The sequence below is a fragment of the Bombina bombina genome, chromosome 4 (genome assembly GCF_027579735.1).
Source record: "Bombina bombina isolate aBomBom1 chromosome 4, aBomBom1.pri, whole genome shotgun sequence".
In the NCBI taxonomy this organism is placed as follows: domain Eukaryota; kingdom Metazoa; phylum Chordata; class Amphibia; order Anura; family Bombinatoridae; genus Bombina; species Bombina bombina.
This window is the reverse complement of record NC_069502.1, coordinates 683,956,932-683,969,887: the sequence shown is the minus strand read 5'-3', so window position 1 is coordinate 683,969,887 and position 12,956 is coordinate 683,956,932. Positions and strand designations below refer to the sequence as shown.

General features: G+C 43.7%; 1 protein-coding gene across 2 annotated transcripts in view; it reads left to right on the top strand.

Moving 5' to 3' along the window:
* GNPAT (glyceronephosphate O-acyltransferase) overlaps positions 1-12,956 on the top strand; it is a 203,588-nt gene that overhangs the window by 54,819 nt on the left and 135,813 nt on the right. The gene's annotated exons all lie outside the window — the stretch shown is intronic.

Here is a 12,956-nt window from a genome sequence, read left to right as displayed (position 1 = left end):
AGTTGCCTCTTATAAGAGGTGCCATACGCAGCAGGGTGTAGTAGTCTGGGCGCTGTTCCTCCTGCATACACTTTATGCATATGTACATATCTCTGCATAACTTGCTTTTGACATTCATTGACGCTTGAGGTTAGCCATTTACCTATGCTATATATAATCATCCTTTACTAGGTACCTACACAGATCCCTGACCGGTCAGGTTGTAATGTTAATTTATAATTACTGTTAATATTTACACACATGAATATTCTGTACTCCTGCTTTCTCAGCTACAGTATTTGGTAATCTAGGTACAGGGGGTATAGATGACCGCCTTCTCTCTCAGCGGCCAAAGCAGAGTTTGGATACATTACCTATTGTAAGAGCTAATAAAATTCTTTATAAAAGAGTGCTGAATCCCCTGTCTTTTATCCAGGATTACAATCCAGGATTTTTTCTCTCTTTTAAACCCATTACATATTTTTAAAGGGTCTGCACCACACTCATTGATCAGTTTTTGGCAACATTGTTTTGTCTAAAACTCTTAGCTCTAAGCAGTTGCCTACCCTCCGTATATTTCTTGAATCTTCTTTGTTTGTTGTCTATTCTGGAAGACGTAGAGGTCAAAAAGCTACGGCTACCTCTCTTTCTTTTTGGCTGAAAAGCATCATCCGTTTGGCATACGAGACTGCTGGACAGCAGGCTCCTGAAAGGATTATTATCGGTGGCTTCTACATGGGCTTTTAAAAATGATGCTTCTGTTGAACAGATTTGTAAGGCTGCGACTTGGTTTTGGCTTCATACTTTTTCCAAATTTTACAAATTTGATACTTTTGCTTCTTCGGAGGCTATTTTTGGGAGAAAAGTTCTTCAAGCAGTGGTGCCTTCTGTTTAACCATCTGTCTTGTCCCTCTCGTTCATAAGTGTCCTGTAGCTTTGGTATTGTATCCCACAAGTAAAGGATGAATCAGTGGACTCGTCGTACCTTCTAGAAGAAAAGTAAATTTATGCTTACCTGATAAATTAATTTCTTCTATGGTACGACGAGTCCACGGCCCGCCCTGTCATTTTCATACAGATTATATTTTTTGATTTTAAACTTCAGTCACCTCTGCACCTTTTAGTTTCTCCTTTTTCTTCCTGTACCTTCGGTCGAATGACTGGGGGTGGAGCTAAGGGAGGAGCTATATAGACAGCTCTGCTGTGGTGCTCTCTGCCACTTCCTGTTAGCAGGAGGATAATATCCCACAAGTAAAGGATGAATCCGTGGACTTGTCGTACCATAGAAGAAATTAATTTATCAGGTAAGCATAAATTTACTTTTTTGCATTACTGTTGCTTTGAACAGTGGATTTTCTCCACAGAAAGTGTTGCCAGCTGTATGGTATTTATTAAAGGGACAGTTAACACCAAAAATGATATTGTTTAAAAAGATAAATAATATCTTTATTACCCATTCCCCAGTTTTGCTTAACTAACATTGTTATATTAATACACTTTTTTTTTTTGAAAAGTATTTCATTTGTTTTTCACATAATCAATAAATACAACAACTGTACGATCGACGCGTACAACAATTTCAAGTACACAAGGAGATAATATAACAGACAATACTAGTGTGAAGGTATAGCATAGTAAACATAGTATCAACTGATGGGAACAGTGTATAGTGAGGGATTCCAAATTTCCCTCAAACACACAGAAGCGATAATTGGGACCATCTGGACATATTAAGGAATTAAGTGATACTGGGGATGAGGGAGAAGGGGGAGGGGTCATAAAAGGGAAATTAGGGGACTAAAAATAAAAAAGAGAAGAAGAGAAAAAGGAGAGCAGGACCCAAATTGGGGTTTTCAAGCCGGGCCGAACGGATTTGGGACAATGGGCACTTCCTATAAGCTGGGAGATAAGTTATCCTAAGTCTCGAAGCTAAGGAGCCAAGATGTATCAAACCTACTCTTCCAATCTGTCCAAACTAGTTAAAAAAAGTCAGACCTTCCCGTCGTGTAGTAAATGTTTTTCTCCATGGAATAAATGTCTGCCATTGTTAGAACAATGTCTGACCACGCTGGGGGAAGTGTTCTTTTCCATGATTCCAACAGGTCGGAGAGGCCTTAGGGAAGATTTCGGCAAGCCGTGCTGGAACATAGTACCAGTGTGTGAGTAGTTTTATGTAAGTTTCATATATGGTGATACAGTGAAGCGATTTTTTTCGTAAATAGGAGCGTACAATGCCACTCCTTGGTGGGTGCTGTAAAGTCTAACCTCTTCTCCCATTTCTGGATGTGTTGGGCTTTGTCTACTGGTATCACACTTTCCATGATAGTATAATGTAGGGATAAGGGATTACCTAGTCTAAGCCCTTGCTGCCACCTAGCTTCCCAAATAGTAAGTTGGCGGGATAGAGAGGGTTTAAAACACCAACTGGACAGATAACTAATGACCCTTGAGTATTCAAATTTCATGTATGGTGGAGTGGATGGGAAACTGTCAAGTTGATTGTAAGAGACAAATGCTACTCGAGGAGACGTGGTCCAAAGTTCCGCAACCCTCGTAATGCCTAGTCTGGCCCAAGACGTTGGGTGTGAGTCCTGTAGGCCGGATAGGAGGCCAGCCATAGAAGTAGTTGGAGATGGGCAGGGGGCCACCTGAGAACAGTGTCACAATTGTTCCCATGCTGTCAAGCATTCGCATATTAACAAATTCACTACTGCTAGGTTTCTCCTACAGTGTGGGGGTGTCCATATAAGGTCCCTCAGAGTTAGACTGTGTGGTAAGGAAGCTTGTTCAATCGTCTTCCATTTACAATCAGAATCTTTAACCCCCCCAATGAGAGATATGCGTGAGCATGGCGGCGTTTGTATACCTGAAAATGGATGGGGAAGCCACGCCCTCATGCAATCTGGGGTACTGTAAGAGTTTATGGGCAACTCTGGGGGGTCTTCCTTGCCATATATACTTAGTACATGCACTCTGGAACTGAATAAGGAAAGTTCTAGGCACCCTGATAGGCAGACATCTCAGTACATATGTTAGCTTGGGGAGGTAGCTCATCTTTAGGGCTGCTATTCGGCCCAACCAAGAGATGCTTTTATAGTTCCACTTCGTATTCAGGGCACGAAGTTCGGCCAAGAGTGGTTTGTAGTTATCGTCTATTATTTGGGGGAGTGAGTTGGACAATTTAACTCCAAGATGAGAGATATAGTTATTACTAGGTATAAATTTGTATTCATTGCATAAGCTTTTGGAGACTTCCTCGGGGAAGCCGTATGTGTATAACTATGATTTAGTATGATTTCATTTGTAGTATGAAAGGGCGCTAAATGTCTCTAGAAGAGACAGGAGCCTAGGAACCTCCCTCAGGGGCCTGAAAAAAATAAAGTGGTGTCATCGGCGAACAAAGCCACCTTATGGTCCGTACCATGAAATGTAATTCCTGAAATTTCTCTATCCGCTCTAATGGCAGCAGCCAAGGGCTCCATGGCCAGCGCAAAAAGGAAAGGGGAGAGGGAGCAGTCCTGTCTAGTGCTGTTGGTAATGGAGAAGGGAGCAGAGTCGAACCCCAGTCCCCTGACCGAGGCTGCAGGGGTTGAGTATAGGGCCCGCACTGCCCGTATAATCTGCTTCGGGAACTTGAAAGTTTCCAGAACCTTCCATGGGTACTCCCAACGGACTCGGTCGAACGCTTTTTCAGCGTCCAAAGAAACTGGAAGCAGTTTTGCTACCCTATTTGCAAGTATTTTGAAATATATTTTAACATCAGTGTTAATAAGCGATATGGGTCTGTAGTTGGTGCATAGTGTTGGGTCTTTATTGGGTTTGGGGATTGTGATGATAGAGGCCTCCAGGAATTCACTGTCAAATTTCCCCTTATCCATTGCTAGGTTATAGAATCTGGCAGGAATGGGGGCCATCTCATTAAGGTAAGTCTTATAGATGATTGCTGTGAAGCCGTCTGGACCAGGTCCTTTAAGGGATTTCATGTTTTTGATAACCTGTTTAACTTCCTGGTGTGTAATTGGGGTATCAATACTTTCAATATGGGCTTCTTCTAGGGTGGGAAGTTTCAAGGATCACAGGAATGGGCCTATGGTTTCCAAGGGAGCCTGTCGGAGCGCCGTCTCATCTTTAATGTTGTAAAGTTCGGAATAAAACTTATTGAACTGTTGGCCAATCAGGGAAGGGAGTCTGAAAGAATGTGTGCCCTGCTTAATCTCATGGATGCTAGATGCGCCTGTGCGCTGCCTAAGCTTGTTAGCGAGTAAGGAGTCCACTTTCTTGCCTTTTGAATACATGAGTTGCTTTAATCTAAGAAGGTTGGATTGAGTCTTGGTAAATTCTAAGTGACATATATGCCGTCTAAGGTCCTTAATAATAATGATTCACAGTCAGTGGGGTCTGAGGTGCATCTTTGGGTTTCAAGAGCCCGTAACCTACAATGAGTTTGGGACAGGGAGAGGCCTGCTTGCTTTCTAAGGTGGGCCTGCTTACGTGTGAAGAGACCTTGAATAGTGGCCTTAAATGCCCCCCATATATTGTCATCGCTAATGTCTGGGGGTGTCGTTAATGCGAAGGGTGAAACAGATCTCCTTTCTGATTTCCTCCCTGAAAGGGATGTCTGATAGGAGGCGATGGGGTAATCTCCAGGAGGCTCTAGACCTGGTGGTGTCTCTGGAGTCTAAGTCCATGATGACTAGGTCGTGGTCAGACCATGGGCATGTGCGAATACTTGTGGTGTGTATGAGATCCAGGGCGTCAGGGTGGCAAAAGAAGTAATCATGTCTAGAAAATGTGGATGGGAGAAATGGGTGTAGTCCTTATCTAAAGGGTGTAGGGATCTCCAGATGTCGAAGTAGTTAAACTGGGTCATAAGCTCTCTAAATCTGCGGCTAGTTGGGTTAGGGCTGTTAGAGCTTTTCTTAGGTAAGCTCGTTTTCCTATCTAGCCCGCTGTCCCACACCATGTTCATATCTCCCGCAAGGATCACCTTTCCTTGTTTAAACTTATCAACTTGAAATAAAGTTTTTCTTAGACAACTAGAATGTGAGGTATTTGGTAGATAAAGACCAATGTGTAGGTGACATGTTCTAAGTTACACACAAGGATAAGGTATCTCGCTTGTGGATCTCTGATCACCAGAAGGGGCTCGTAAGCCACTCTTTTATGGACAAGGATAGCTACACCTCTAGCTTTTTTTAGCGAAGGAGGCGGTCTCCATAACGGGGAAATCCCTAGAAATATGTGAGGGGGGAGAGTCAGCTAGTAAGTGCGTCTCCTAAAGGAAGGCCACATCGGCCCTATGATAATGTAAGGAGGCTGATGGAAGTAGTCCACCTATGTAGGGCCCTAGTATGGGCACCAATAGTTGGGGGGGGGGGTGGCTAACACAACTGGAAAAGCTGGGGCCAATATGAGTAGCCCCGCTCTCTGGAAAAATCTATGAAATACAATAAACTAGCTGATTTTCTAATTTTAAGCTTAACTTTTTTCCATTCCTTGAAACATACAAGGTACATACTCTAGGGACACGATCCCAGTGACTACTTAGATCCCATATGTATTAAACTGCCCGGCAAGTTGCCTCTTATAAGAGGTGCCATACGCAGCAGGGTGTAGTAGTCTGGGCGCTGTTCCTCCTGCATACACTTTATGCATATGTACATATCTCTGCATAACTTGCTTTTGACATTCATTGACGCTTGAGGTTAGCCATTTACCTATGCTATATATAATCATCCTTTACTAGGTACCTACACAGATCCCTGACCGGTCAGGTTGTAATGTTAATTTATAATTACTGTTAATATTTACACACATGAATATTCTGTACTCCTGCTTTCTCAGCTACAGTATTTGGTAATCTAGGTACAGGGGGTATAGATGACCGCCTTCTCTCTCAGCGGCCAAAGCAGAGTTTGGATACATTACCTATTGTAAGAGCTAATAAAATTCTTTATAAAAGAGTGCTGAATCCCCTGTCTTTTATCCAGGATTACAATCCAGGATTTTTTCTCTCTTTTAAACCCATTACATATTTTTAAAGGGTCTGCACCACACTCATTGATCAGTTTTTGGCAACATTGTTTTGTCTAAAACTCTTAGCTCTAAGCAGTTGCCTACCCTCCGTATATTTCTTGAATCTTCTTTGTTTGTTGTCTATTCTGGAAGACGTAGAGGTCAAAAAGCTACGGCTACCTCTCTTTCTTTTTGGCTGAAAAGCATCATCCGTTTGGCATACGAGACTGCTGGACAGCAGGCTCCTGAAAGGATTATTATCGGTGGCTTCTACATGGGCTTTTAAAAATGATGCTTCTGTTGAACAGATTTGTAAGGCTGCGACTTGGTTTTGGCTTCATACTTTTTCCAAATTTTACAAATTTGATACTTTTGCTTCTTCGGAGGCTATTTTTGGGAGAAAAGTTCTTCAAGCAGTGGTGCCTTCTGTTTAACCATCTGTCTTGTCCCTCTCGTTCATAAGTGTCCTGTAGCTTTGGTATTGTATCCCACAAGTAAAGGATGAATCAGTGGACTCGTCGTACCTTCTAGAAGAAAAGTAAATTTATGCTTACCTGATAAATTAATTTCTTCTATGGTACGACGAGTCCACGGCCCGCCCTGTCATTTTCATACAGATTATATTTTTTGATTTTAAACTTCAGTCACCTCTGCACCTTTTAGTTTCTCCTTTTTCTTCCTGTACCTTCGGTCGAATGACTGGGGGTGGAGCTAAGGGAGGAGCTATATAGACAGCTCTGCTGTGGTGCTCTCTGCCACTTCCTGTTAGCAGGAGGATAATATCCCACAAGTAAAGGATGAATCCGTGGACTTGTCGTACCATAGAAGAAATTAATTTATCAGGTAAGCATAAATTTACTTTTTTGCATTACTGTTGCTTTGAACAGTGGATTTTCTCCACAGAAAGTGTTGCCAGCTGTATGGTATTTATTAAAGGGACAGTTAACACCAAAAATGATATTGTTTAAAAAGATAAATAATATCTTTATTACCCATTCCCCAGTTTTGCTTAACTAACATTGTTATATTAATACACTTTTTTTTTTTGAAAAGTATTTCATTTGTTTTTCACATAATCAATAAATACAACAACTGTACGATCGACGCGTACAACAATTTCAAGTACACAAGGAGATAATATAACAGACAATACTAGTGTGAAGGTATAGCATAGTAAACATAGTATCAACTGATGGGAACAGTGTATAGTGAGGGATTCCAAATTTCCCTCAAACACACAGAAGCGATAATTGGGACCATCTGGACATATTAAGGAATTAAGTGATACTGGGGATGAGGGAGAAGGGGGAGGGGTCATAAAAGGGAAATTAGGGGACTAAAAATAAAAAAGAGAAGAAGAGAAAAAGGAGAGCAGGACCCAAATTGGGGTTTTCAAGCCGGGCCGAACGGATTTGGGACAATGGGCACTTCCTATAAGCTGGGAGATAAGTTATCCTAAGTCTCGAAGCTAAGGAGCCAAGATGTATCAAACCTACTCTTCCAATCTGTCCAAACTAGTTAAAAAAAGTCAGACCTTCCCGTCGTGTAGTAAATGTTTTTCTCCATGGAATAAATGTCTGCCATTGTTAGAACAATGTCTGACCACGCTGGGGGAAGTGTTCTTTTCCATGATTCCAACAGGTCGGAGAGGCCTTAGGGAAGATTTCGGCAAGCCGTGCTGGAACATAGTACCAGTGTGTGAGTAGTTTTATGTAAGTTTCATATATGGTGATACAGTGAAGCGATTTTTTTCGTAAATAGGAGCGTACAATGCCACTCCTTGGTGGGTGCTGTAAAGTCTAACCTCTTCTCCCATTTCTGGATGTGTTGGGCTTTGTCTACTGGTATCACACTTTCCATGATAGTATAATGTAGGGATAAGGGATTACCTAGTCTAAGCCCTTGCTGCCACCTAGCTTCCCAAATAGTAAGTTGGCGGGATAGAGAGGGTTTAAAACACCAACTGGACAGATAACTAATGACCCTTGAGTATTCAAATTTCATGTATGGTGGAGTGGATGGGAAACTGTCAAGTTGATTGTAAGAGACAAATGCTACTCGAGGAGACGTGGTCCAAAGTTCCGCAACCCTCGTAATGCCTAGTCTGGCCCAAGACGTTGGGTGTGAGTCCTGTAGGCCGGATAGGAGGCCAGCCATAGAAGTAGTTGGAGATGGGCAGGGGGCCACCTGAGAACAGTGTCACAATTGTTCCCATGCTGTCAAGCATTCGCATATTAACAAATTCACTACTGCTAGGTTTCTCCTACAGTGTGGGGGTGTCCATATAAGGTCCCTCAGAGTTAGACTGTGTGGTAAGGAAGCTTGTTCAATCGTCTTCCATTTACAATCAGAATCTTTAACCCCCCCAATGAGAGATATGCGTGAGCATGGCGGCGTTTGTATACCTGAAAATGGATGGGGAAGCCACGCCCTCATGCAATCTGGGGTACTGTAAGAGTTTATGGGCAACTCTGGGGGGTCTTCCTTGCCATATATACTTAGTACATGCACTCTGGAACTGAATAAGGAAAGTTCTAGGCACCCTGATAGGCAGACATCTCAGTACATATGTTAGCTTGGGGAGGTAGCTCATCTTTAGGGCTGCTATTCGGCCCAACCAAGAGATGCTTTTATAGTTCCACTTCGTATTCAGGGCACGAAGTTCGGCCAAGAGTGGTTTGTAGTTATCGTCTATTATTTGGGGGAGTGAGTTGGACAATTTAACTCCAAGATGAGAGATATAGTTATTACTAGGTATAAATTTGTATTCATTGCATAAGCTTTTGGAGACTTCCTCGGGGAAGCCGTATGTGTATAACTATGATTTAGTATGATTTCATTTGTAGTATGAAAGGGCGCTAAATGTCTCTAGAAGAGACAGGAGCCTAGGAACCTCCCTCAGGGGCCTGAAAAAAATAAAGTGGTGTCATCGGCGAACAAAGCCACCTTATGGTCCGTACCATGAAATGTAATTCCTGAAATTTCTCTATCCGCTCTAATGGCAGCAGCCAAGGGCTCCATGGCCAGCGCAAAAAGGAAAGGGGAGAGGGAGCAGTCCTGTCTAGTGCTGTTGGTAATGGAGAAGGGAGCAGAGTCGAACCCCAGTCCCCTGACCGAGGCTGCAGGGGTTGAGTATAGGGCCCGCACTGCCCGTATAATCTGCTTCGGGAACTTGAAAGTTTCCAGAACCTTCCATGGGTACTCCCAACGGACTCGGTCGAACGCTTTTTCAGCGTCCAAAGAAACTGGAAGCAGTTTTGCTACCCTATTTGCAAGTATTTTGAAATATATTTTAACATCAGTGTTAATAAGCGATATGGGTCTGTAGTTGGTGCATAGTGTTGGGTCTTTATTGGGTTTGGGGATTGTGATGATAGAGGCCTCCAGGAATTCACTGTCAAATTTCCCCTTATCCATTGCTAGGTTATAGAATCTGGCAGGAATGGGGGCCATCTCATTAAGGTAAGTCTTATAGATGATTGCTGTGAAGCCGTCTGGACCAGGTCCTTTAAGGGATTTCATGTTTTTGATAACCTGTTTAACTTCCTGGTGTGTAATTGGGGTATCAATACTTTCAATATGGGCTTCTTCTAGGGTGGGAAGTTTCAAGGATCACAGGAATGGGCCTATGGTTTCCAAGGGAGCCTGTCGGAGCGCCGTCTCATCTTTAATGTTGTAAAGTTCGGAATAAAACTTATTGAACTGTTGGCCAATCAGGGAAGGGAGTCTGAAAGAATGTGTGCCCTGCTTAATCTCATGGATGCTAGATGCGCCTGTGCGCTGCCTAAGCTTGTTAGCGAGTAAGGAGTCCACTTTCTTGCCTTTTGAATACATGAGTTGCTTTAATCTAAGAAGGTTGGATTGAGTCTTGGTAAATTCTAAGTGACATATATGCCGTCTAAGGTCCTTAATAATAATGATTCACAGTCAGTGGGGTCTGAGGTGCATCTTTGGGTTTCAAGAGCCCGTAACCTACAATGAGTTTGGGACAGGGAGAGGCCTGCTTGCTTTCTAAGGTGGGCCTGCTTACGTGTGAAGAGACCTTGAATAGTGGCCTTAAATGCCCCCCATATATTGTCATCGCTAATGTCTGGGGGTGTCGTTAATGCGAAGGGTGAAACAGATCTCCTTTCTGATTTCCTCCCTGAAAGGGATGTCTGATAGGAGGCGATGGGGTAATCTCCAGGAGGCTCTAGACCTGGTGGTGTCTCTGGAGTCTAAGTCCATGATGACTAGGTCGTGGTCAGACCATGGGCATGTGCGAATACTTGTGGTGTGTATGAGATCCAGGGCGTCAGGGTGGCAAAAGAAGTAATCATGTCTAGAAAATGTGGATGGGAGAAATGGGTGTAGTCCTTATCTAAAGGGTGTAGGGATCTCCAGATGTCGAAGTAGTTAAACTGGGTCATAAGCTCTCTAAATCTGCGGCTAGTTGGGTTAGGGCTGTTAGAGCTTTTCTTAGGTAAGCTCGTTTTCCTATCTAGCCCGCTGTCCCACACCATGTTCATATCTCCCGCAAGGATCACCTTTCCTTGTTTAAACTTATCAACTTGAAATAAAGTTTTTCTTAGACAACTAGAATGTGAGGTATTTGGTAGATAAAGACCAATGTGTAGGTGACATGTTCTAAGTTACACACAAGGATAAGGTATCTCGCTTGTGGATCTCTGATCACCAGAAGGGGCTCGTAAGCCACTCTTTTATGGACAAGGATAGCTACACCTCTAGCTTTTTTTAGCGAAGGAGGCGGTCTCCATAACGGGGAAATCCCTAGAAATATGTGAGGGGGGAGAGTCAGCTAGTAAGTGCGTCTCCTAAAGGAAGGCCACATCGGCCCTATGATAATGTAAGGAGGCTGATGGAAGTAGTCCACCTATGTAGGGCCCTAGTATGGGCACCAATAGTTGGGGGGGGGGGGTGGCTAACACAACTGGAAAAGCTGGGGCCAATATGAGTAGCCCCGCTCTCTGGAAAAATCTATGAAATACAATAAACTAGCTGATTTTCTAATTTTAAGCTTAACTTTTTTCCATTCCTTGAAACATACATTATAACACCATTTAACAGAAAACTAACAACTGAATGTAACAAGATGTCTTCAGGTAGGAGAGGCTTGAGGCCTCAGGATGTGGTCAGGGGGGTTGGGTTTTGGTCGTTTAGACCTTTGTTCTTTTAGTGTCCATGCTGGGGCCGAAGCTCGTAATCTAGAGCGGGACACTTCTTGATTTTCTTGTGCTGCCTGGAGACCCCAATTAGCGAGGAGAGTACCACCCATGGAGGGGGAGGGCACTATATGCGTCTGATTGTCCCTAGTCACTATGAGCTTAGTGGGGAATCCCCATCTGTATTTGATACCAGCCTTCCTGAGTTGGGTTGTGATAGGAACAAAAAGCCTCCATTGCTGTAGTGTGTGGGAGGAGAGGTCCGGCAGAAACTGTATGTCTTTAAAGGTGTCAGGGAGGGTGGGTTTACTGAAGGCCGCCTGCATTAAGCGATCTTTGAAGGTGAAGTGATGGAAACAAACCACCACATATCTTGGTTTGTCGGATGACACTGTTCTTGGCATGAGGGCCCTGTTAGCCCTTTCCATGGAATGCATGTTGTTTAGGTACTGGGGAGAAGGGCAGAACTTTTCCACTCCCAGCGAAGAAGATTATATTGTATTCTGTATAGAGGGGATTCTGGTGTCAGCCCCTGTAAAGAGTAAGGAATTGGGGCTGTTCAGTATCAGTTGCCTGCAGTGCGTAGCAATAGTTTTTTTTCTCTCTTTCTGTCCAGTCTAAGGGCAAGGCATGTATTGCATACAGTGCAGGGCAAATGAGTGTGGTAGGATTAACTCCTGCAGTAATGGCTGTAAAGAATATGATAGGCTGACTCTGGAAATTATTAACCCCAGCTAGGAATACAGTGGAATATTGCAACAGAAAGTCAGGGTCCTTGTACCCACTGAGATATCACATTGACATCCAGATCAACGCAGGAGCAGTAAGTTGGTCCGCATGGCTCAAAGAGCTATAGATAGTCAGCAGTAGGGCCAGGCAGGAGTGTGCACTGACCTCTGACAGTTGATGGGTATAGACTTTAGGTTGCTTACTTTAACTCTGTGGGCTGTGTGTGCTGCAGTAACTGTAAATCTTACTAAGATGCGTAGTGTAGGCCCTCAGCACCATTCCAGCTTAGCTCCAGTTCAACTTTCCTGCTGCAGCTCTCAAGAGCCCAACAGTAGCAGGTAGGTATTCACTGCGTGGCCACAGTATGGCCGGGATCCGGAGAGTGGATAGGATCCAAAATGGCGGCCGTTTGCGCCACCTCAATATCGGTCCGCCTATGACAGCCGCCTCAAAAGTGCTCCAAGTGGTGCGGTCAGAACACTTTTCAATTACAGGCACCGGTGCCCAACTCCAGAGTGGAGCCCCGACCCTCTGGAGCCTGGGGGAGACACACCGGCTCTAGTTGGTATTTGGAGCTGCCGGAGTCGCAAAAGGAGAACTGCAGACTAGTGATCCGTGAAAGCAGCTGAGATTATGCTGTAAGGGTCGGATTGGGCTTCTTCTTTCTTATGTTAATATATCCTAGGCAGTAAAGATGCAAACGGTTAATAATACTGTGTATAAAACAGTAAATTGGGCTCAAAAGTGCAGAGCTCCTGAGAAATCCGTCTGCTTGGCTTGGCAGTTAGCTCCGCCCCCCATTAATACACTTTTTACCTCTGGGATTATCCTGTAGCTAAGCCTCTGCAGACTGCCCAATTAGCTCAGTTCTTTTGACAGACATGCATTTTAGCCAATCAGTGCTGACTCGTAAATAACTCCACAGGTGAGCACAATGTTATAGCTGGGAAAAACTGTCAAAATGCACTAAGATAAGAGGCGACCTTCAAGGGCTTAGAAATTAGCATATGAGCCTACCTAGGTTTAGCTTTCAACAAAGGGAACAAAGCAAATTTGATGATGAAAGTACAT